The 22,511-nt window shown below is 43.5% G+C and overlaps 1 long non-coding RNA gene across 1 annotated transcript in view; it reads left to right on the plus strand.

The window, feature by feature from the left end:
- LOC137218248 (uncharacterized) overlaps positions 1–22,511 on the plus strand; it is a 218,062-nt gene that overhangs the window by 160,799 nt on the left and 34,752 nt on the right. The window contains exon 2 of the long non-coding RNA XR_010940572.1: positions 11,368–11,449. This is a non-coding gene — a long non-coding RNA (uncharacterized lncRNA). The remainder of the gene's footprint in view (positions 1–11,367; positions 11,450–22,511) is intronic.

Raw genomic sequence — 22,511 nt, forward strand, 5'->3', positions numbered from 1 at the left:
AGGTTTTAAGATTCTTACTAGTCAGGTATATTCTTAGGCGTTTAATATGGGGTGTTGAGTCCACTTCGTTGAGCAAGCAGTAGCTCTTGTCTATTACATATTTGGCTTATGGAAAGGTATCTGTGCTAATTTCAATCTCTGGTTTTATGCAGCACCCCAACTCACGTTTCCCCTTAAGCAAGCATAAGTTGTTTTTCTACATTTGAGACCCTATTCTGTTTTGTAATTCAGTTCCTGTGTAGCCAAGTTTACATTCTGTGTATTAATGATATCTTATGATGTTTCTTTTTCTGTGTGACTTATTTCACTTAGAATCATCGTACCTGAATCCACTCATTATCCTGCTATGGGCCTGATGACATAGATTTCATTGCTGAGTGATATTGCATTGTACGTAAGTACCACAACTTCTTTATCCATTTTTCGCTTTCTGCGATATTGAACTTGTACCGTAAACGAGGTTCTTGTAAACAGAGCCGTCCCAAACTTTGGGGTGGCTGTGTCTTTTTGCTTTTAATTTCCCTAAGCTATAGGACCATAAGTGGAAGTGCCCTAGGCTCTCTTGCTTTGTTTTTTAGATGTTTCAGGAAACACCATACACTTCTCCAGAGTGGCTGTTGGCAATTTACATCCCGCCCATCAGCCTAACTAGGCTCCCAGTTCTCCATGGCCTGTCCTGACTTTCTGGATTTTACATTTTTTTCAGATGGCCCTTTTGACCGGGGGGCAGTGAGACTTCATTGTAGTGCAGATTTCCTTTGAAAGCTTGCTTGGTTGGCCAAAAAGTGCGTATGCGTTTTTTCCTGAATATATTCAGGAATAAACGCATACGCCCTTTTTGGCCAAGTGCATCATTGTGGTTGTTCTGCCTCTTTTCCTATGCTTTACATGCAATTCCAGTCTACCTCCTGAAATCGGTTTCCTGCAATTCTGCCCCGCTTTCAAGTCCTCTTGGCAGCCTTACTTCAATATATTTTTGGACGATAGCTGTCATTTATAACTCTGCAGGTTTGTGAAATACAGTGACCCTGAGCTCCTTTCTTCAACTCGCTTTCATGTGAGCTGGCCGCAACACCGCAGGATTGCTTCAGGTCCTAGTGTGGTTCCGGCACGGCACACTGAGCCTTTGGTTAATTCCTCTTCCTGGTTGGAAATGAGAGTTAAATTTGCCCGTCCAGACACCTCCAGCTAGTCTCTCATTGGTTCTCCTTATTCCTGTTCATTTTCCGCAGAAATTGCAAACTCGGCCAAACAGGAGGTTAAAGGCACTGACTCTCCAAGTGGGGAGAGTGTTAGTAAAGCGTCTGGAATGTTGCACCCGAGTACCAGGGGACGAAAACTGAGACACATTTGAACACGTTTCCCGATCACACGGTGGATCATACTCTGGGTTCCACATGCATGTTTAGCTGAAGGAAGAATCCCTTAACCCTGGAGAGTTGAGACCCATGGAATGGGTACCATGCAATATGACTTCAAAGGGTCTGCATTTGCTCACCGAACCTCACCAATCCTATCACTGCTGCGTTTATGCCGCTGTACACACGCTTGATTCTCTTTTGGAGACATATAAATCCATAGGTTTTAAGATTCTTACTAGTCAGGTATATTCTTAGGCGTTTAATATGGGATGTTGTGTCCTTTTCTTTGAGCAAGGAGTAGCTCTTGTCTATTATATATTAGGCTAATGGAACGGTATCTGTGCTAATTTCAATCTCTGGTTTTATGCAGCACCCCAACTCACCTTTCCCCTTAAGCAAGCATAAGTTGTTTTTCTACATTTGAGACCCTGTTCTGTTTTGTAATTCAGTTCCTGTGTAGCCAAGTTTACATTCCGTGTATCAGTGATATCTTATGATGTTTCTTTTTCTGTGTGACTTATTTCACTTAGAATCATTGTACCTGAATCCACTCATTATCCTGCTATGGGCCTGATGACATAGATTTCATTGCTGAGTGATATTGCATTGTACGTTAGTACCACAACTTCTTTATCCATTTTTCACGTTCTGTGATATTGAACTTGTACCGTAAATGAGGTTCTTGTAAACAGAGCCGTCCCAAACTTTGAGGTGGCTGTGTCTTTTTGATTTTAATTTCCCTAATCTATAGGACCATAAGTGGAAGTGCCCTAGGCTCTGTTGCTTTTGTTTTTTAGATGTTTCAGGAAACACCATACACTTCTCCAGAGTGGCTGTTGGCAATTTACATCCCGCCCATCAGCCTAACTAGGCTCCCAGTTCTCCATGGCCTGTCCTGCCTTTCTGGATTTTACAATATTTTCAGGTGACCCTTTTGACCGGGGGGCAGTGACACTTCATTGTAGTGCAGATTTCCTTTGCAAGCTTGCTTGGTTGGCCAAAAAGGGCGTATGCATTTTTTCCTGAATATATTCAGGAAAAAACGCATACGCCCTTTTTGACCAAGTGCATCATTGTGGACGTTCTGCCTCTTTTCCTATGCTTTACATGCAATTCCAGTCTACCTCCTGAAATCGGTTTCCTGCAATTCTGCCCCACTTTCAAGTCCTCTTGGCAGCCTTACTTCGATATATTTTTGGACGATAGCTGTCATTTATAACTCTGCAGGTTTGTGAATTACAGTGCCCCTGAGCTCCTTTCTTCAACTCGTTTTCTTGTGAGCTGGCCGCAACACCGCAGGATTGCTTCTGGCCCTAGTGTGGTTCCGGCATGGCTCGCTGAGCCTTTGGTTAATTCCTCTTCCGGGTGGGAAATGAGAGTTAAATTTGCCCGTCCAGACACCTCCAGCTAGTCTCTCATTGGTTCTTCCTATTCCTGTTCATTTTCTGCAGAAATTGCAAACTGGGCCAAACAGGAGGTTAAAGGCACTGACTCTCCAAGTGGGGAGAGTGTTAGTAAAGCGTCTGGAATGTTGCACCCGAGAACCAAGGGACGATAACTGAGACACATTTCAACACATTTCCCGATCACATGGTGGCTCATACTCTGGGTTCCACATGCATGTTTTAGCTGAAGGAAGAATCCCTTAAACCTGGAGAGTTGAGAACCATGGAATGGGTACCATGCAATATGACTTCAAAGGGTCTGCATTTGCTCACCGAACCTAACCAATCCTATCACTGCTGCGTTTATGCCGCTGTACACACGCTTGATTCTCTTTCGGAGACATATAAATCCATAGGTTTTAAGATTCTTACTAGTCAGGTATATTCTTAGGCATTTAACATGGGGTGTTGAGTCCACTTCGTTGAGCAAGCAGTAGCTCTTGTCTATTACATATTTGGCTTATGGTAATGTATCTGTGCTAATTTCAATCTCTGGTTTTATGCAGCACCCCAACTCACCTTTCCCCTTAAGCAAGCATAAGTTGGTTTTCTACATTTGAGACCCTATTCTGTTTTGTAATTAAGTTCCTGTGTAGCCAAGTTTACATTCCATGTATTAGTGATATCTTATGATGTTTCTTTTTCTGTGTGACTTATTTCACTTAGAATCTTCGTACCTGAATCCACTCATTATGCTGCTACGGGCCTGATGACATAGATTTCATTGCTGAGTGATATTGCATTGTACGTTAGTACCACAACTTCTTTATCCATTTTTCGCCTTCTGTGATATTGAACTTGTACCGTACACGAGGTTCTTGTAAACAGAGCCGTCCCAAACTTTGGGGTGGCTGTGTCTTTTTGATTTTAATTTCCCTAAGCTATAGGACCATAAGTGGAAGTGCCCTAGGCTCTGTTGCTTTGTTTTTTAGATGTTTCAGGAAACACCATACACTTCTCCAGAGTGGCTGTTGGCAATTTACATCCCGCCCATCAGTCTAAATAGGCTCCCCGTTCTCCATGGCCTGACCTGCCTTTCTGGATTTTACACTTTTTTCAGAGGGCCCTTTTGACCGGGGGGCAGTGAGACTTCATTGTAGTGCAGATTTCCTTTGCAAGCTTGCTTGGTTGGCCAAAAAGTGCGTATGCGTTTTTTCCTGAATATATTCAGTAAAAAACGCATACGCCCTTTTTGACCAAGTGCATCATTGTGGACGTTCTGCCTCTTTTCCTTTGCTTTACATGCAATTCCAGTCTACCTCCTGAAATCGGTTTCCTGCAATTCTGACCCGCTTTCAAGTCCTCTTGGCAGCCTTACTTCAAGATATTTTTGGACGATAGCTGTCATTTATAACTCTGAAGGTTTGTGAATTACAGTGCCCCTGAGCTCCTTTCTTCAACTCGCTTTCTTGTGAGCTGGCCGCAACACCGCAGGATTGCTTCTGGCCCTAGTGTGGTTCCGGCATGGCTCGCTGAGCCTTTGGTTAATTCCTCTTCCTGGTGGGAAATGAGAGTTAAATTTGCCCGTCCAGACACCTCCAGCTAGTCTCTCATTGGTTCTCCCTATTCCTGTTCATTTTCTGCAGAAATTGCAAACTGGGCCAAACAGGAGGTTAAAGGCACTGACTCTCCAAGTGGGGAGAGTGTTAGTAAAGCGTCTGGAATGTTGCACCCGAGAACCAAGGGACGAAAACTGAGACACATTTCAACACATTTCCCGATCACATGGTGGCTCATAATCTGGGTTCCACATGCATGTTTTAGCTGAAGGAAGAATCCCTTAAACCCGGAGAGTTGAGAACCATGGAATGGGTACCATGCAATATGACTTCAAAGGGTCTGCATTTGCTCACCGAACCTCACCAATCCTATCACGGCTGCGTTTATGCCGCTGTACACACGCTTGATTCTCTTTCAGAGACATATAAATCCATAGGTTTTAAGATTCTTACTAGTCAGGTATATTCTTAGGCGTTTAATATGGGGTGTTGGGTCCACTTCGTTGAGCAAGCAGTAGCTCTTGTCTATTACATATTTGGCTTATGGAAAGGTATCTGTGCTAATTTCAATCTCTGGTTTTATGCAGCACCCCAACTCACCTTTTCCCTTAAGCAGGCATAAGTTGGTTTTCTACATTTGAGACCCTATTCTGTTTTGTAATTCAGTTCCTGTGTAGCCAAGTTTACATTCCGTGTATCAGTGATATCTTATGATGTTTCTTTTTCTGTGTGACTTATTTCACTTAGAATCATCGTACCTGAATCCACTGATTATCCTGCTATGGGCCTGATGACATAGATTTCATTGCTGAGTGATATTGCATTGTACGTTAGTACCACAACTTCTTTATCCATTTTTCGCCTTCTGTGATATTGAACTTGTACCGAAAATGAGGTTCTTGTAAACAGAGCCATCCCAAACTTTGGGGTGGCTGTGTCTTTTTGATTTTAATTTCCCTAAGCTATAGGACCATAAGTGGAAGTGCCCTAGGCTCTGTTGCTTTGTTTTTTAGATGTTTCAGGAAACACAATACACTTCTCCAGAGTGGCTGTTGGCAATTTACATCCCGCCCATCAGCATAAGAAGGCTCCCAGTTCTCCATGGCCTGTCCTGCCTTTCTGGATTTTACACTTTTTTTAGGTGGCCCTTTTGACCGGGGGGCAGTGAGACTTCATTGTAGTGCAGATTTCCTTTGCAAGCTTGCTTGGTTGGCCAAAAAGAGCGTATGCGTTTTTTCCTGAATATATTCAGGAAAAAACGCATACGCTCTTTTTGGCCAAGTGCATCATTGTGGACGTTCTGCCTCTTTTCCTATGCTTTACATGCAATTCCAGTCTACCTCCTGAAATCGGTTTCCTGCAATTCTGCCCCACATACAAGTCCTCTTGGCATCCTTACTTCAATATATTTTTGGACGATAGCTGTCATTTATAACTCTGCAGTTTTGTGAATTACAGTGTCCCTGAGCTCCTTTCTTCAACTCGCTTTCTTGTGAGCTGGCCGCAACACTGCAGGATTGCTTCAGGCCCTAGTGTGGTTCCGGCATGGCTCGCTGAGCCTTTGGTTAATTCCTCTTCCTGGTGGGAAATGAGAGTTAAATTTGCCCGTCCAGACACCTCCAGCTAGTCTCTCATTGGTTCTCCCTATTCCTGTTCATTTTCCGCAGAAATTGCAAACTGGGCCAAACAGGAGGTTAAAGGCACTGACTCTCCAAGAGGGGAGAGTGTTAGTAAAGCGTCTGGAATGTTGCACCTGAGTACCAGGGGACGAAAACTGAGACACATTTGAACACGTTTCCCGATCACACGGTGGATCATACTCTGGGTTCCACATGCATGTTTTAGCTGAAGGAAGAATCCCTTAAACCTGGAGAGTTGAGAACCATGGAATGGGTACCATGCAATATGACTTCAAAGGGTCTGCATTTGCTCACCGAACCTCACCAATCCTATCACTGCTGCATTTATGCCGCTGTACACACGCTTGATTCTCTTTCGGAGACATATAAATCCATATGTTTTAAGATTCATACTAGTCAGGTATATTCTTAGGGGTTTAATATGTGGTGTTGAGTCCACTTCGCTGAGCAAGCAGTAGCTCTTGTCTATTACATATTTGGCTTATGGAAAGGTATCTGTGCTAATTTCAATCTCTGGTTTTATGCAGCACCCCAACTCACCTTTCCCCTTAATCAAGCATAAGTTGGTTTTCTACATTTGAGACCCTATTCTGTTTTGTAATTCAGTTCCTGTGTAGCCAAGTTTACATTCCGTGTATTAGTGATATCTTATGATGTTTCTTTTTCTGTGTGACTTATTTCACTTAGAACCATCGTACCTGAATCCACTCATTATCCTGCTATGGGCCTGATGACATAGATTTCATTGCTGAGTGATATTGCATTGTACGTTAGTACCACAACTTCTTTATCCATTTTTCACTTTCTGTGATATTGAACTTGTACCGTAAATGAGGTTCTTGTAATCAGAGCCGTCCCAAACTTTGGGGTGGCTGTGTCTTTTTGATTTTAATTTCCCTAATCTATAGGACCATAAGTGGAAGTGCCCTAGGCTCTCTTGCTTTGTTTTTTAGATGTTTCAGGAAACACCATACACTTCTCCTGAGTGGCGGTTGGCAATTTACATCCCGCCCATCAGCCTAACTAGGCTCCCAGTTCTCCATGGCCTGGCCTGCCTTTCTGGATTTTACACTTTTTTCAGATGGCCCTTTTGACCGGGGGGCAGTGACACTTCATTGTAGTGCAGATTTCCTTTGCAAGCTTGCTTGTTTGGCCAAAAAGTGCGTATGCGTTTTTTCCTGAATATATTCAGGAAAAAACGCGTACACACTTTTTGGCCAAGTGCATCATTGTGGACGTTCTGCCTCTTTTCCTATGCTTTACATGCAATTCCAGTCTACCTCCTGAAATCGGTTTCCTGCAATTCTGCCCCGCTTTCAAGTCCTCTTGGCAGCCTTACTTCAATATATTTTTGGACGATAGCTGTCATTTATAACTCTGCAGGTTTGTGAATTACAGTGCCCCTGAGCTCCTTTCTTCAACTCGCTTTCTTGTGAGCTGGCCGCAACACTGCAGGATTGCTTCAGTCCCTAGTGTGGTACTGGCATGGCACGCTGAGCCTTTGGTTAATTCCTCTTCCTGGTTGGAAATGAGAGTTAAATTTGCCCGTCCAGACACCTCCAGCTAGTCTCTCATTGATTCTCCTTATTCCTCTTCATTTTCTGCAGAAATTGCAAACTGGGCCAAACAGGAGGTTAAAGGCACTGACTCTCCAAGTGTGTAGAGTGTTAGTAAAGCGTCTGGAAAGCTGCACCGAGTACCAGGGGACGAAAAATGAGATACATTTAAAAACGTTTCCCGATCATACGGTGGATCATACTCTGGGTTCCACATGCATGTTTAGCTGAAGGAAGAATCCCTTAAACCTGGAGAGTTGAGAACCATGGAATGGGTACCATGCAATATGACTTCAAAGGGTATGCATTTGCTCACCGTACCTCACCAATCCTATCACTGCTGCGCTTATGCCGCTGTACACACGCTTGATTCTCTTTCGGAGACATATAAATCCATAGGTTTTAAGATTCTTACTAGTCAGGTATATTCTTAGGCGTTTAATATGGGATGTTGTGTCCTTTTCTTTGAGCAAGGAGTAGCTCTTGTCTATTACATATTTGGCTTATGGAACGGTATCTGTGTTAATTTCAATCTCTGGTTTTATGCAGCACCCCAACTCACCTTTCCCGTTAAGCAAGCATAAGTTGGTTTTCTACATTTGAGACCCTGTTCTGTTTTGTAATTCAGTTCCTGTGTAGCCAAGGTTACATTCCATATATTAGTGATATCTTATGATGTTTCTTTTTCTGTGTGACTTATTTCACTTAGAATCATCGTACCTGAATCCACTCATTATGCTGCTACTGGCTTGATGACATAGATTTCATTGCTGAGTGATATTGCGTTGTACGTAAGTACCACAGATTCTGTATCCATTTATCGCCTTCTGTGATATTGAACTTGTACCGTAAACGAGGTTCTTGTAAACAGAGCCGTCCCAAACTTTGGGGTGGCTGTGTCTTTTTGATTTTAATTTCCCTAAGCTATAGGACCATAAGTGAAGTGCCCTAGGCTCTCTTGCTTTGTTTTTTAGATGTTTCAGGAAACACCATACACTTCTCCAGAGTGACTGTTGGCAATTTACATCCCGCCCTTCAGCATAACAAGGCTCCCAGTTCTCCATGGCCTGTCCTGCCTTTCTGGATTTTACACTTTATTCAGATGTCCCTTTTGACCGGGGGGCAGTGGGAATTCATTGTAGTGCAGATTTCCTTTGCAAGCTTGCTTGGTTGGCCTAAAAGGGCGTATGCGTTTTTTCCTGAATATATTCAGGAAAAAAGGCATACGCCCTTTTTGGCCAAGTGCATCATTGTGGACGTTCTGCCTCTTTTCCTATGCTTTACATACAATTCCAGTCTACCTCCTGAAATCGGTTTCCTGCAATTCTGCCCCACTTTCAAGTCACCTTGGCAGCCTTACTTCAATATATTTTTGGACGATAGCTGTCATTTATAACTCTGCAGGATTGTGAAATACAGTGCCCCTGAGCTCCTTTCTTCAACTCGCTTTTTTGTGAGCTGGCCGCAACACCGCAGGATTGCTTCAGGCCCTAGTGTGGTTCCGGCACGGCACGCTGAGCCTTTGGTTAATTCCTCTTCCTGGTGGGAACTGAGAGTTAAATTTGCCCGTCCAGACACCTCCAGCTAGTCTCTAATTGGTTCTCCCTATTCCTGTTCATTTTCTGCAGAAATTGCAAACTCGGCCAAACAGGAGGTTAAAGGCACTGACTCTCCAAGTGGGGAGAGTGTTAGTAAAGCATCTGGAATGTTGCACCCGAGTACCAAGGGACGAAAACTGAGACACATTTCAACACATTTCCCGATCACACGGTGGCTCATACTCTGGGTTCCACATGCATGTTTTAGCTGAAGGAAGAATCCCTTAAACCTGGAGAGTTGAGAACCATGGAATGGGTACCATGCAATATGACTTCAAAGGGTCTGCATTTGCTCACCGAACCTAACCAATCCTATCACTGCTGCGTTTATGCCGCTGTACACACGCTTGATTCTCTTTCGGAGACATATAAATCCATAGGTTTTAAGATTCTTACTAGTCAGGTATATTCTTAGGCGTTTAATATGGGGTGTTGAGTCCACTTCGTTGAGCAAGCAGTAGCTCTTGTCTATTACATATTTGACTTATGGAAAGGTATCTGTGCTAATTTCAATCTCTGGTTTTATGCAGCACCCCAACTCACCTTTCCCCTTAAGCAAGCATAAGTTGGTTTTCTACATTTGAGGCCCTATTCTGTTTTGTAATTCAGTTCCTGTGTAGCCAAGTTTACATTCCGTGTATTAGTGATATCTTATGATGTTTCTTTTTCTGTGTGACTTTTTTCACTTAGAATCATTGTACCTGAATCCACTCATTATGCTGCTACTGTCCTGATGACATAGATTTCATTGCTGAGTGATATTGCATTGTACGTAAGTACCACAACTTCTTTATCCATTTTTCGCTTTCTGCGATATTGAACTTGTACCGTACATGAGGTTCTTGTAAACAGAGCCGTCCCAAACTTTGGGGTGGCTGTGTCTTTTTGATTTTAATTTCCCTAATCTATAGGACCATAAGTGGAAGTGCCCTAGGCTCTGTTGCTTTGTTTTTTAGATGTTTCAGGAAACACCATACACTTCTCCTGAGTGGCTGTTGGCAATTTACATCCCGCCCATCAGCCTAACTAGGCTCCCAGTTCTCCATGGCCTGTCCTGCCTTTCTGGATTTTACACTTTTTTCAGATGGCCCTTTTGACCAGGGGGCAGTGAGACTTCATTGTAGTGCAGATTTCCTTTGCAAGCTTGCTTGGTTGGCCAAAAAGGGCGTATGCGTTTTTTCCTGAATATATTCAGGAAAAAACACGTACGCACTTTTTGGCCAAGTGCATCGTTGTGGACGTTCTGCCTCTTTTCCTATGCTTTACATGCAATTCCAGTCTACCTCCTGAAATCGGTTTCCTGCAATTCTGCCCCGCTTTCAAGTCCTCTTGGCAGCCTTACTTCAATATATTTTTGGACGATAGCTGTCATTTATAACTCTGCAGGTTTGTGAATTACAGTGCCCCTGAGCTCCTTTCTTCAACTCGCTTTCTTGTGAGCTGGCCGCAACTCTGTAGGATTGCTTCAGTCCCTAGTGTGGTACTGGCATGGCACACTGAGCCTTTGGTTAATTCCTCTTCCTGGTTGGAAATGAGAGTTAAATTTGCCCGTCCAGACACCTCCAGCTAGTCTCTCATTGGTTCTCCCTATTCCTGTTCATTTTCTGCAGAAATTGCAAACTGGGCCAAACAGGAGGTTAAAGGCACTGACTCTCCAAGTGTGTAGAGTGTTAGTAAAGCGTCTGGAAAGTTGCACCGAGTACCAGGGGACGAAAAATGAGATACATTTAAAAACGTTTGCCAATCATATGGTGGATCATACTCTGGGTTCCACATGCATGTTTAGCTGAAGGAAGAATCCCTTAAACCTGGAGAGTTGAGAACCATGGAATGGGTACCATGCAATATGACTTCAAAGGGTCTGCATTTGCTCACCGAACCTCACCAATCCTATCACTGCTGCGTTTATGCCGCTGTACACACGCTTGATTCTCTTTCGGAGACATATAAATCCATAGGTTTTAAGATTCTTACTAGTCAGGTATATTCTTAGGCGTTTAATATGGGGTGTTGAGTCCACTTCGTTGAGCAAGCAGTAGCTCTTGTCTATTACATATTTGGCATATGGAAATGTATCTGTGCTAATTTCAATCTCTGGTTTTATACAGCACCCCAACTCACGTTTCCCCTTAAGCAAGCATAAGTTCGTTTTCTACATTTGAGACCCTGTTCTGTTTTGTAATTCAGTTCCTGTGTAGCCAAGTTTATATTCCGTGTATTAGTGATATCTTATGATGTTTCTTTTTCTGTCTGACTTATTTCACTTAGAATCATCGTACCTGAATCCACTAATTATGCTGCTACGTGCCTGATGACATATATTTCATTGCTGAGTGATATTGCATTTTACGTAAGTACCACAACTTCTTTATCCATTTTTCGCTTTCTGCGATATTGAACTTGTACCGTACATGAGGTTCTTGTAAACAGAGACGTCCCAAACTTTGGGGTGGCTGTGTCTTTTTGATTTTAATTTCCCTAATCTATAGGACTATAAGTGGAAGTGCCCTAGGCTCTGTTGCTTTGTTTTTTAGATGTTTCAGGAAACACCATACACTTCTCCAGAGTGGCTGTTGGCAATTTACATCCCGCCCATCAGCATAAGAAGCCTCCCAGTTCTCCATGGCCTGTCCTGCCTTTCTGGATTTTACACGTTTTTCAGATGGCCCTTTTGACCGGGGGGCAGTGAGACTTCATTGTAGTGCAGATTTCCTTTGCAAGCTTGCTTGGATGGCCAAAATGGGCGTATGCGTTTTTTCCTGAATATATTCAGGAAAAAACGCATACGCCCTTTTTGCCCCAGTGCATCATTGTGGACGTTCTGCCTCTTTTCCTATGCTTTACATGCAATTCCAGTCTACCTCCTGAAATCGGTTTCCTGCAATTTTGCCCCGCTTTCAAGTCCTCTTGGCAGCCTTACTTCAATATATTTTTGGAAGATAGCTGTCATTTATAACTCTGCAGGTTTGTGAATTACAGTGCCCCTGAGCTCCTTTCTTCAACTCGCTTTCTTGTGAGCTGGCCGCAACACCGCAGGATTGCTTAAGGCCCTAGTGTGGTTCCAGCATGGCTCGCTGAGCCTTTGGTTAATTCCTCTTCCTGGTGGGAAATGAGAGTTAAATTTGCCCGTCCAGACACCTCCAGCTAGTCTCTCATTGGTTCTCCTTATTCCTGTTCATTTTCTGCAGAAATTGCAAACTGGGCCAAACAGGAGTTTAAAGGCACTGACTCTCCAAGTGGGGAGAGTGTTAGTAAAGCTTCTGGAATGTTGCACCCGAGTACCAAGGGACGAAAACTGAGACACATTTCAACACATTTCCCGATCACACGGTGGCTCATACTCTGGGTTCCACATGCATGTTTTAGCTGAAGGAAGAATCCCTTAAACCTGGAGAGTTGAGAACCATGGAATAGGTACCATGCAATATGACTTCAAAGGGTCTGCATTTGCTCACCGAACCTCACCAATCCTATAACTGCTGCGCTTATGCCGCTGTACACACGCTTGATTCTCTTTCGGAGACATATAAATCCATAGGTTTTAAGATTCTTACTAGTCAGGTATATTCTTAGGCGTTTAATATGGGGTGTAGAGTCCACTTCGTTGAGCAAGGAGTAGCTCTTGTCTATTACATATTTGGCTTATGGAAAGGTATCTGTGCTAATTTCAATCTCTGGTTTTATGCAGCACCCCAACTCACCTTTCCCCTTAAGCAAGCATAAGTTGGTTTTCTACATTTGAGACCCTATTCTGTTTTGTAATGCAGTTCCTGTGTAGCCATGTTTACATTCCGTGTATTAGTGATATCTTATGATGCTTCTTTTTTTGTGTGAATTATTTCACTTAGAATCATTGTACCTGAATACACTCATTATGCTGCTACTGGCCTGATGACATAGATTTCATTGCTGAGTGATATTGCATTGTACGTAAGTACCACAACCTCTTTATCCATTTTTCGCTTTCTGCGATATTGAACTTGTACCGTAAACGAGGTTCTTGTAAACAGAGCCGTCCCAAACTTTGGGGTGACTGTGTCTTTTTGATTTTAATTTCCCTAATCTATAGGACCATAACTGGAAGTGCCCTAGGCTCTGTTGCTTTGTGTTTTAGATGTTTCAGGAAACACCATACACTTCTCCAGAGTGGCTGTTGGCAATTTACATCCCGCCCATCAGCATAACAAGGCTCCCAGTTCTCCATGGCCTGTCCTGCCTTTCTGGATTTTACACGTTTTTCAGATGGCCCTTTTGACCGGGGGGCAGTGAGACTTCATTGTAGTGCAGATTTCCTTTGCAAGCTTGCTTGGTTGGCCAAAAAGGGCGTATGCGTTTTTTCCTGAATATATTCAGGAAAAAACGCATACGCCCTTTTTGGCCAAGTGCATCATTGTGGACGTTCTGCCTCTTTTCCTATGCTTTACATGCAATTCCAGTCTACCTCCTGAAATCGGTTTCCTGCAATTCTGCCCCGCTTTCAAGTCCTCTTGGCAGTCTTACTTCAATATATTTTTGGACGATAGCTGTCATTTATAACTCTGCAGGTTTGTGAATAACAGTGCCCCTGAGCTCCTTTCTTCAACTCGCTTTCTTGTGAGCTGGCCGCAACACCGCAGGATTGCTTCAGGCCCTAGTGTGGTTCCGGCATGGCTCGCTGAGCCTTTGGTTAATTCCTCTTCCTGGTGGGAAATGAGAGTTAAATTTGCCCGTCCAGACAGCTCCAGCTACTCTCTCATTGGTTCTCCCTATTCCTGTTCATTTTCCGCAGAAATTGCAAACTGGGCCAAACAGGAGGTTAAAGGCACTGACTCTCCAAGTGGGGAGAGTGTTAGTAAAGCGTCTGGAATGTTGCACCCGAGTACCAGGGGACGAAAACTGAGACACATTTGAACACGTTTCCCGATCACACGGTGGATCATACTCTGGGTTCCACATGCATGTTTTAGCTGAAGGAAGAATCCCTTAAACCTGGAGAGTTGAGACCCATGGAATGGGTACCATGCAATATGACTTCAAAGGGTCTGCATTTGCTCACCGAACCTCACCAATCCTATCACTGCTGCATTTATGCCGCTGTACACACGCTTGATTCTCTTTCGGAGACATATAAATCCATAGGTTTTAAGATTCTTACTAGTCAGGTATATTCTTAGGCGTTTAATATGGGGTGTTGAGTCCACTTCGTTGAGCAAGCAGTAGCTCTTGTCTATTACATATTTGGCTTATGGAAAGGTATCTGTGCTAATTTCAATCTCTGGTTTTATGCAGAACCCCAACTCACCTTTCCCCTTAAGCAAGCATAAGTTGGTTTTCTACATTTGAGACCCTATTCTGTTTTGTACTTCAGTTCCTGTGTAGCCAAGTTTATATTCCGTGTATTAGTGATACCTTATGATGTTTCTTTTTCTGTGTGACTTATTTCACTTAGAATCATCGTACCTGAATCCACTCATTATGCTGCTACTGGCCTGATGACATAGATTTCATTGCTGAGTGATATTGCATTGTACGTAAGTACCACAACCTCTTTATCCATTTTTCGCTTTCTGCGATATTGAACTTGTACCGTAAACGAGGTTCTTGTAAACAGAGCCGTCCCAAACTTTGGGGTGACTGTGTCTTTTTGATTTTAATTTCCCTAATCTATAGGACCATAACTGGAAGTGCCCTAGGCTCTGTTGCTTTGTGTTTTAGATGTTTCAGGAAACACCATACACTTCTCCAGAGTGGCTGTTGGCAATTTACATCCCGCCCATCAGCATAACAAGGCTCCCAGTTCTCCATGGCCTGTCCTGCCTTTCTTGATTTTACACGTTTTTAAGATGGCCCTTTTGACCGGGGGGCAGTGAGACTTCATTGTAGTGCAGATTTCCTTTGCAAGCTTGCTTGGTTGGCCAAAAAGGGCGTATGCGTTTTTTCCTGAATATATTCAGGAAAAAACGCATACGCCCTTTTTGGCCAAGTGCATCATTGTGGACGTTCTGCCTCTTTTCCTATGCTTTACATGCAATTCCAGTCTACCTCCTGAAATCGGTTTCCTGCAATTCTGCCCCGCTTTCAAGTCCTCTTGGCAGCCTTACTTCAATATATTTTTGGACAATAGCTGTCATTTATAACTCTGCAGGTTTGTGAATAACAGTGCCCCTGAGCTCCTTTCTTCAACTCGCTTTCTTGTGAGCTGGCCGCAACACCGCAGGATTGCTTCAGGCCCTAGTGTGGTTCCGGCATGGCTCGCTGAGCCTTTGGTTAATTCCTCTTCCTGGTGGGAAATGAGAGTTAAATTTGCCCGTCCAGACAGCTCCAGCTACTCTCTCATTGGTTCTCCCTATTCCTGTTCATTTTCCGCAGAAATTGCAAACTGGGCCAAACAGGAGTTTAAAGGCACTGACTCTCCAAGTGGGGAGAGTGTTAGTAAAGCGTCTGGAATGTTGCACCCGAGTACCAGGGGACGAAAACGGAGACACATTTGAACACGTTTCCCGATCACACGGTGGATCATACTCTGGGTTCCACATGCATGTTTTAGCTGAAGGAAGAATCCCTTAAACCTGGAGAGTTGAGACCCATGGAATGGGTACCATGCAATATGACTTCAAAGGGTCTGCATTTGCTCACCGAACCTCACCAATCCTATCACTGCTGCGTTTATGCCGCTGTACACACGCTGGATTCTCTTTCGGAGACATATAAATCCATAGGTTTTAAGATTCTTACTAGTCAGGTATATTCTTAGGCGTTTAATATGGGGTGTTGAGTCCACTTCGTTGAGCAAGCAGTAGCTCTTGTCTATTACATATTTGGCTTATGGAAAGGTATCTGTGCTAATTTCAATCTCTGGTTTTATGCAGCACCCCAACTCACCTTTCCCCTTAAGCATGCATAAGTTGGTTTTCTACATTTGAGACCCTATTCTGTTTTGTAATTCAGTTCCTGTGTAGCCAAGTTTACATTCCGTGTATTAGTGATATCTTATGATGTTTCTTTTTCTGTGTGACTTATTTCACTTAGAATCATCGTACCTGAATCCACTCATTATGCTGCTACTGGCCTGATGACATAGATTTCATTGCTGAGTGATATTGCATTGTACGTAAGTACCTCAACTTCTTTATCCATTTCTCGCTTTCTGCGATATTGAACTTGTACCGTAAATGCGGTTCTTGTAAGCAGAGCCGTCCCAAACTTTGGAGTGGCTGTGTCTTTTTGATTTTAATTTCCCTAAGCTATAGGACCATAAGTGGAAGTGCCCTAGGCTCTCTTGCTTTGTTTTTTAGATGTTTCAGGAAACACCATACACTTCTCCAGAGTGGCTGTTGGTAATTTACATCCCGCCCATCAGCATAAGAAGGCTCCCAGTTCTCCATGGCCTGTCCTGCCTTTGTGGATTTTACACTTTTTTCAGATGGCCCTTTTGACCGGGGGGCAGTGAGACTTCATTGTAGTGCAGATTTCCTTTGCAAGCTTGCTTGGTTGGCCAAAAAGGGCGTATGCGTTTTTTCCTGAATATATTCAGGAAAAAACGCATACGCCCTTTTTGGCCAAGTGCATCATTGTGGACGTTCTGCCTCTTTTCCTATGCTTTACATGCAATTCCAGTCTACCTCCTGAAATCGGTTTCCTGCAATTCTGCCCCGCTTTCAAGTCCTCTTGGCAGCCTTACTTCAATATATTTTTGGACGATAGCTGTCATTTATAACTCTGCAGGTTTGTGAATAACAGTGCCCCTGAGCTCCTTTCTTCAACTCGCTTTCTTGTGAGCTGGCCGCAACACCGCAGGATTGCTTCAGGCCCTAGTGTGGTTCCGGCATGGCTCGCTGAGCCTTTGGTTAATTCCTCTTCCGGGTGGGAAATGAGAGTTAAATTTGCCCGTCCAGACAGCTCCAGCTACTCTCTCATTGGTTCTCCCTATTCCTGTTCATTTTCCGCAGAAATTGCAAACTGGGCCAAACAGGAGTTTAAAGGCACTGACTCTCCAAGTGGGGAGAGTGTTAGTAAAGCGTCTGGAATGTTGCACCCGAGTACCAGGGGACGAAAACTGAGACACATTTGAACACGTTTCCCGATCACACGGTGGATCATACTCTGGGTTCCACATGCATGTTTTAGCTGAAGGAAGAATCCCTTAAACCTGGAGAGTTGAGAACCATGGAATGGGTACCATGCAATATGACTTCAAAGGGTCTGCATTTGCTCACCGAACCTAACCAATCCTATCACTGCTGCGTTTATGCCGCTGTACACACGCTGGATTCTCTTTCGGAGACATATAAATCCATAGGTTTTAAGATTCTTACTAGTCAGGTATATTCTTAGGCGTTTAATATGGGGTGTTGAGTCCACTTCGTTGAGCAAGCAGTAGCTCTTGTCTATTACATATTTGGCTTATGGAAAGGTATCTGTGCTAATTTCAATCTCTGGTTTTATGCAGCACCCCAACTCACCTTTCCCCTTAAGCAAGCATAAGTTGGTTTTCTACATTTGAGGCCCTATTCTGTTTTGTAATTCAGTTCCTGTGTAGCCAAGTTTACATTCCGTGTATTAGTGATACCTTATGATGTTTCTTTTTCTGTGTGACTTATTTCACTTAGAATCATCGTACCTGAATCCACTCATTATGCTGCTACTGGCCTGATGACATAGATTTCATTGCTGAGTGATATTGCATTGTACGTAAGTACCGCAACTTCGTTATCCATTTTTCGCTTTCTGCGATATTGAACTTGTACCGTAAACGAGGTTCTTGTAAACAGAGCCATCCCAAACCTTGGGGTGACTGTGTCTTTTTGATTTTAATTTCCCTAAGCTATAGGACCATAAGTGGAAGTGTCCTAGGCTCTCTTGCTTTGTTTTTTAGATGTTTCAGGAAACACCATACACTTCTCCAGAGTGGCTGTTGGCAATTTACATCCCGCCCATCAGCATAACAAGGCGCCCAGTTCTCCATGGCCTGTCCTGCCTTTCTGGATTTTACACTTTTTTCAGATGGCCCTTTTGACCGGGGGGCAGTGAGACTTCATTGTAGTGCAGATTTCCTTTGCAAGCTTGCTTGGTTGGCCAAAAAGGGCGTATGCGTTTTTTCCTGAATATATTCAGGAAAAAATGCATACGCCCTTTTTGGCCAAGTGCATCATTGTGGACGTTCTGCCTCTTTTCCTATGCTTTACATGCAATTCCAGTCTACCTCCTGAAATCGGTTTCCTGCAATTCTGCCCCGCTTTCAAGTCCTCTTGGCAGCCTTACTTCAATGTATTTTTGGACGATAGCTGTCATTTATAACTCTGCAGGTTTGTGAATAACAGTGCCCCTGAGCTCCTTTCTTCAACTCGCTTTCTTGTGAGCTGGCCGCAACACCGCAGGATTGCTTCAGGCCCTAGTGTGGTTCCGGCATGGCTCGCTGAGCCTTTGGTTAATTCCTCTTCCTGGTGGGAAATGAGAGTTAAATTTGCCCGTCCAGACACCTCCAGCTAGTCTCTCATTGGTTCTCCCTATTCCTGTTCATTTTCCGCAGAAATTGCAAACTGGGCCAAACAGGAGGTTAAAGGCACTGACTCTCCAAGTGGGGAGAGTGTTAGTAAAGCGTCTGGAATGTTGCACCCGAGTACCAGGGGACGAAAACTGAGACACATTTGAACACGTTTCCCGATCACACGGTGGATCATACTCTGGGTTCCACATGCATGTTTTAGCTGAAGGAAGAATCCCTTAAACCTGGAGATTTGAGAACCATGGAATGGGTACCATGCAATATGACTTCAAAGGGTCTGCATTTGCTCACTGAACCTAACCAATCCTATCACTGCTGCGTTTATGCCGCTGTACACATGCTTGATTCTCTTTCGGAGACATATAAATCCATAGGTTTTAAGATTCTTACTAGTCAGGTATATTCTTAGGCGTTTAATATGGGGTGTTGAGTCCACTTCGTTGAGCAAGCAGTAGCTCTTGTCTATTACATATTTGACTTATGGAAAGGTATCTGTGCTAATTTCAATCTCTGGTTTTATGCAGCACCCCAACTCACCTTTCCCCTTAAGCAAGCATAAGTTGGTTTTCTACATTTGAGACCCTATTCTGTTTTGTAATTCAGTTCCTGTGTAGCCAAGTTTACATTCCGTGTATTAGTGATATATTATGATGTTTCTTTTTCTGTGTGACTTATTTCACTTAGAATCATCATACCTGAATCCACTCATTATGCTGCTACTGGCCTGATGACATAGATTTCATTGCTGAGTGATATTGCATTGTACGTAAGTACCGCAACTTCGTTATCCATTTTTCGCTTTCTGCGATATTGAACTTGTACCGTAAACGAGGTTCTTGTAAACAGAGCCATCCCAAACCTTGCGGTGACTGTGTCTTTTTGATTTTAATTTCCCTAAGCTATAGGACCATAAGTGGAAGTGTCCTAGGCTCTGTTGCTTTGTTTTTTAGATGTTTCAGGAAACACCATACACTTCTCCAGAGTGGCTGTTGGCAATTTACATCCCGCCCATCAGCATAACAAGGCGCCCAGTTCTCCATGGCCTGTCCTGCCTTTCTGGATTTTACACTTTTTTCAGATGGCCCTTTTGACCGGGGGGCAGTGAGACTTCATTGTAGTGCAGATTTCCTTTGCAAGCTTGCTTGGTTGGCCAAAAAGGGCGTATGCGTTTTTTCCTGAATATATTCAGGAAAAAATGCATACGCCCTTTTTGGCAAAGTGCATCATTGTGGACGTTCTGCCTCTTTTCCTATGCTTTACATGCAATTCCAGTCTACCTCCTGAAATCGGTTTCCTGCAATTCTGACCCGCTTTCAAGTCCTCTTGGCAGCCTTACTTCAATGTATTTTTGGACGATAGCTGTCATTTATAACTCTGCAGGTTTGTGAATAACAGTGCCCCTGAGCTCCTTTCTTCAACTCGCTTTCTTGTGAGCTGGCCGCAACACCGCAGGATTGCTTCAGGCCCTAGTGTGGTTCCGGCATGGCTCGCTGAGCCTTTGGTTAATTCCTCTTCCTGGTGGGAAATGAGAGTTAAATTTGCCCGTCCAGACACCTCCAGCTAGTCTCTCATTGGTTCTCCCTATTCCTGTTCATTTTCCGCAGAAATTGCAAACTGGGCCAAACAGGAGGTTAAAGGCACTGACTCTCCAAGTGGGGAGAGTGTTAGTAAAGCGTCTGGAATGTTGCACCCGAGTACCAGGGGACGAAAACTGAGACACATTTGAACACGTTTCCCGATCACACGGTGGATCATACTCTGGGTTCCACATGCATGTTTTAGCTGAAGGAAGAATCCCTTAAACCTGGAGAGTTGAGAACCATGGAATGGGTACCATGCAATATGACTTCAAAGGGTCTGCATTTGCTCACCGAACCTAACCAATCCTATCACTGCTGCGTTTATGCTGCTGTACACACGCTGGATTCTCTTTCGGAGACATATAAATCCATAGGTTTTAAGATTCTTACTAGTCAGGTATATTCTTAGGCGTTTAATATGGGGTGTTGAGTCCACTTCGTTGAGCAAGCAGTAGCTCTTGTCTATTACATATTTGGCTTATGGAAAGGTATCTGTGCTAATTTCAATCTCTGGTTTTATGCAGCACCCCAACTCACCTTTCCCCTTAAGCAAGCATAAGTTGGTTTTCTACATTTGAGACCCTATTCTGTTTTGTAATTCAGTTCCTGTGTAGCCAAGTTTACATTCCGTGTATTAGTGATACCTTATGATGTTTCTTTTTCTGTGTGACTTATTTCACTTAGAATCATCGTACCTGAATCCACTCATTATGCTGCTACTGGCCTGATGACATACATTTCATTGCTGAGTGATATTGCATTGTACGTAAGTACCACAACTTCTTTATCCATTTTTCGCTTTCTGCGATATTGAACTTGTACCGTAAACGAGGTTCTTGTAAACAGAGCCGTCCCAAACTTTGGGGTGGCTGTGTCTTTTTGATTTTAATTTCTCTAAGCTATAGGACCATAAGTGGAAGTGCCCTAGGCTCTGTTGCTTTGTTTTTTAGATGTTTCAGGAAACACCATACACTTCTCCAGAGTGGCTGTTTGCAATTTACATCCCACCCATCAGAATAAGAAGGCTCCCAGTTCTCCATGGCCTGTCCTGCCTTTCTGGATTTTACACTTTTTTCAGATGGCCCTTTTGACCGGGGGGCAGTGAGACTTCATTGTAGTGCAGATTTCATTTGCAAGCTTGCTTGGTTGGCCAAAAAGGGCGTATGCGTTTTTTCCTGAATATATTCAGGAAAAAACGCATACGCCCTTTTTGGCCAAGTGCATCATTGTGGACGTTCTGCCTCTTTTCCTATGCTTCACATGCAATTCCAGTCTACCTCCTGAAATCGGTTTCCTGCAATTCTGCCCCGCTTTCAAGTCCTCTTGGCAGCCTTACTTCAATGTATTTTTGGACGATAGCTGTCATTTATAACTCTGCAGGTTTGTGAATTACAGTGCCCCTGAGCTCCTTTCTTCAACTCGCTTTCTTGTGAGCTGGCCGCAACACCGCAGGATTGCTTCAGGCCCTAGTGTGGTTCCGGCATGGCTCGCTGAGCCTTTGGTTAATTCCTCTTCCTGGTGGGAAATGAGAGTTAAATTTGCCCGTCCAGACACCTCCAGCTAGTCTCTCATTGGTTCTCCCTATTCCTGTTCATTTTCCGCAGAAATTGCAAACTGGGCCAAACAGGAGGTTAAAGGCACTGACTCTCCAAGTGGGGAGAGTGTTAGTAAAGCGTCTGGAATGTTGCACCCGAGTACCAGGGGACGAAAACTGAGACACATTTGAACACGTTTCCCGATCACACGGTGGATCATACTCTGGGTTCCACATGCATGTTTTAGCTGAAGGAAGAATCCCTTAAACCTGGAGAGTTGAGAACCATGGAATGGGTACCATGCAATATGACTTCAAAGGGTCTGCATTTGCTCACTGAACCTAACCAATCCTATCACTGCTGCGTTTATGCCGCTGTACACATGCTTGATTCTCTTTCGGAGACATATAAATCCATAGGTTTTAAGATTCTTACTAGTCAGGTATATTCTTAGGCGTTTAATATGGGGTGTTGAGTCCACTTCGTTGAGCAAGCAGTAGCTCTTGTCTATTACATATTTGACTTATGGAAAGGTATCTGTGCTAATTTCAATCTCTGGTTTTATGCAGCACCCCAACTCACCTTTCCCCTTAAGCAAGCATAAGTTGGTTTTCTACATTTGAGACCCTATTCTGTTTTGTAATTCAGTTCCTGTGTAGCCAAGTTTACATTCCGTGTATTAGTGATATATTATGATGTTTCTTTTTCTGTGTGACTTATTTCACTTAGAATCATCGTACCTGAATCCACTCATTATGCTGCTACTGGCCTGATGACATAGATTTCATTGCTGAGTGATATTGCATTGTACGT

This window comes from Pseudorca crassidens, unplaced genomic scaffold, assembly GCF_039906515.1.
Source record: "Pseudorca crassidens isolate mPseCra1 unplaced genomic scaffold, mPseCra1.hap1 Scaffold_65, whole genome shotgun sequence".
In the NCBI taxonomy this organism is placed as follows: domain Eukaryota; kingdom Metazoa; phylum Chordata; class Mammalia; order Artiodactyla; family Delphinidae; genus Pseudorca; species Pseudorca crassidens.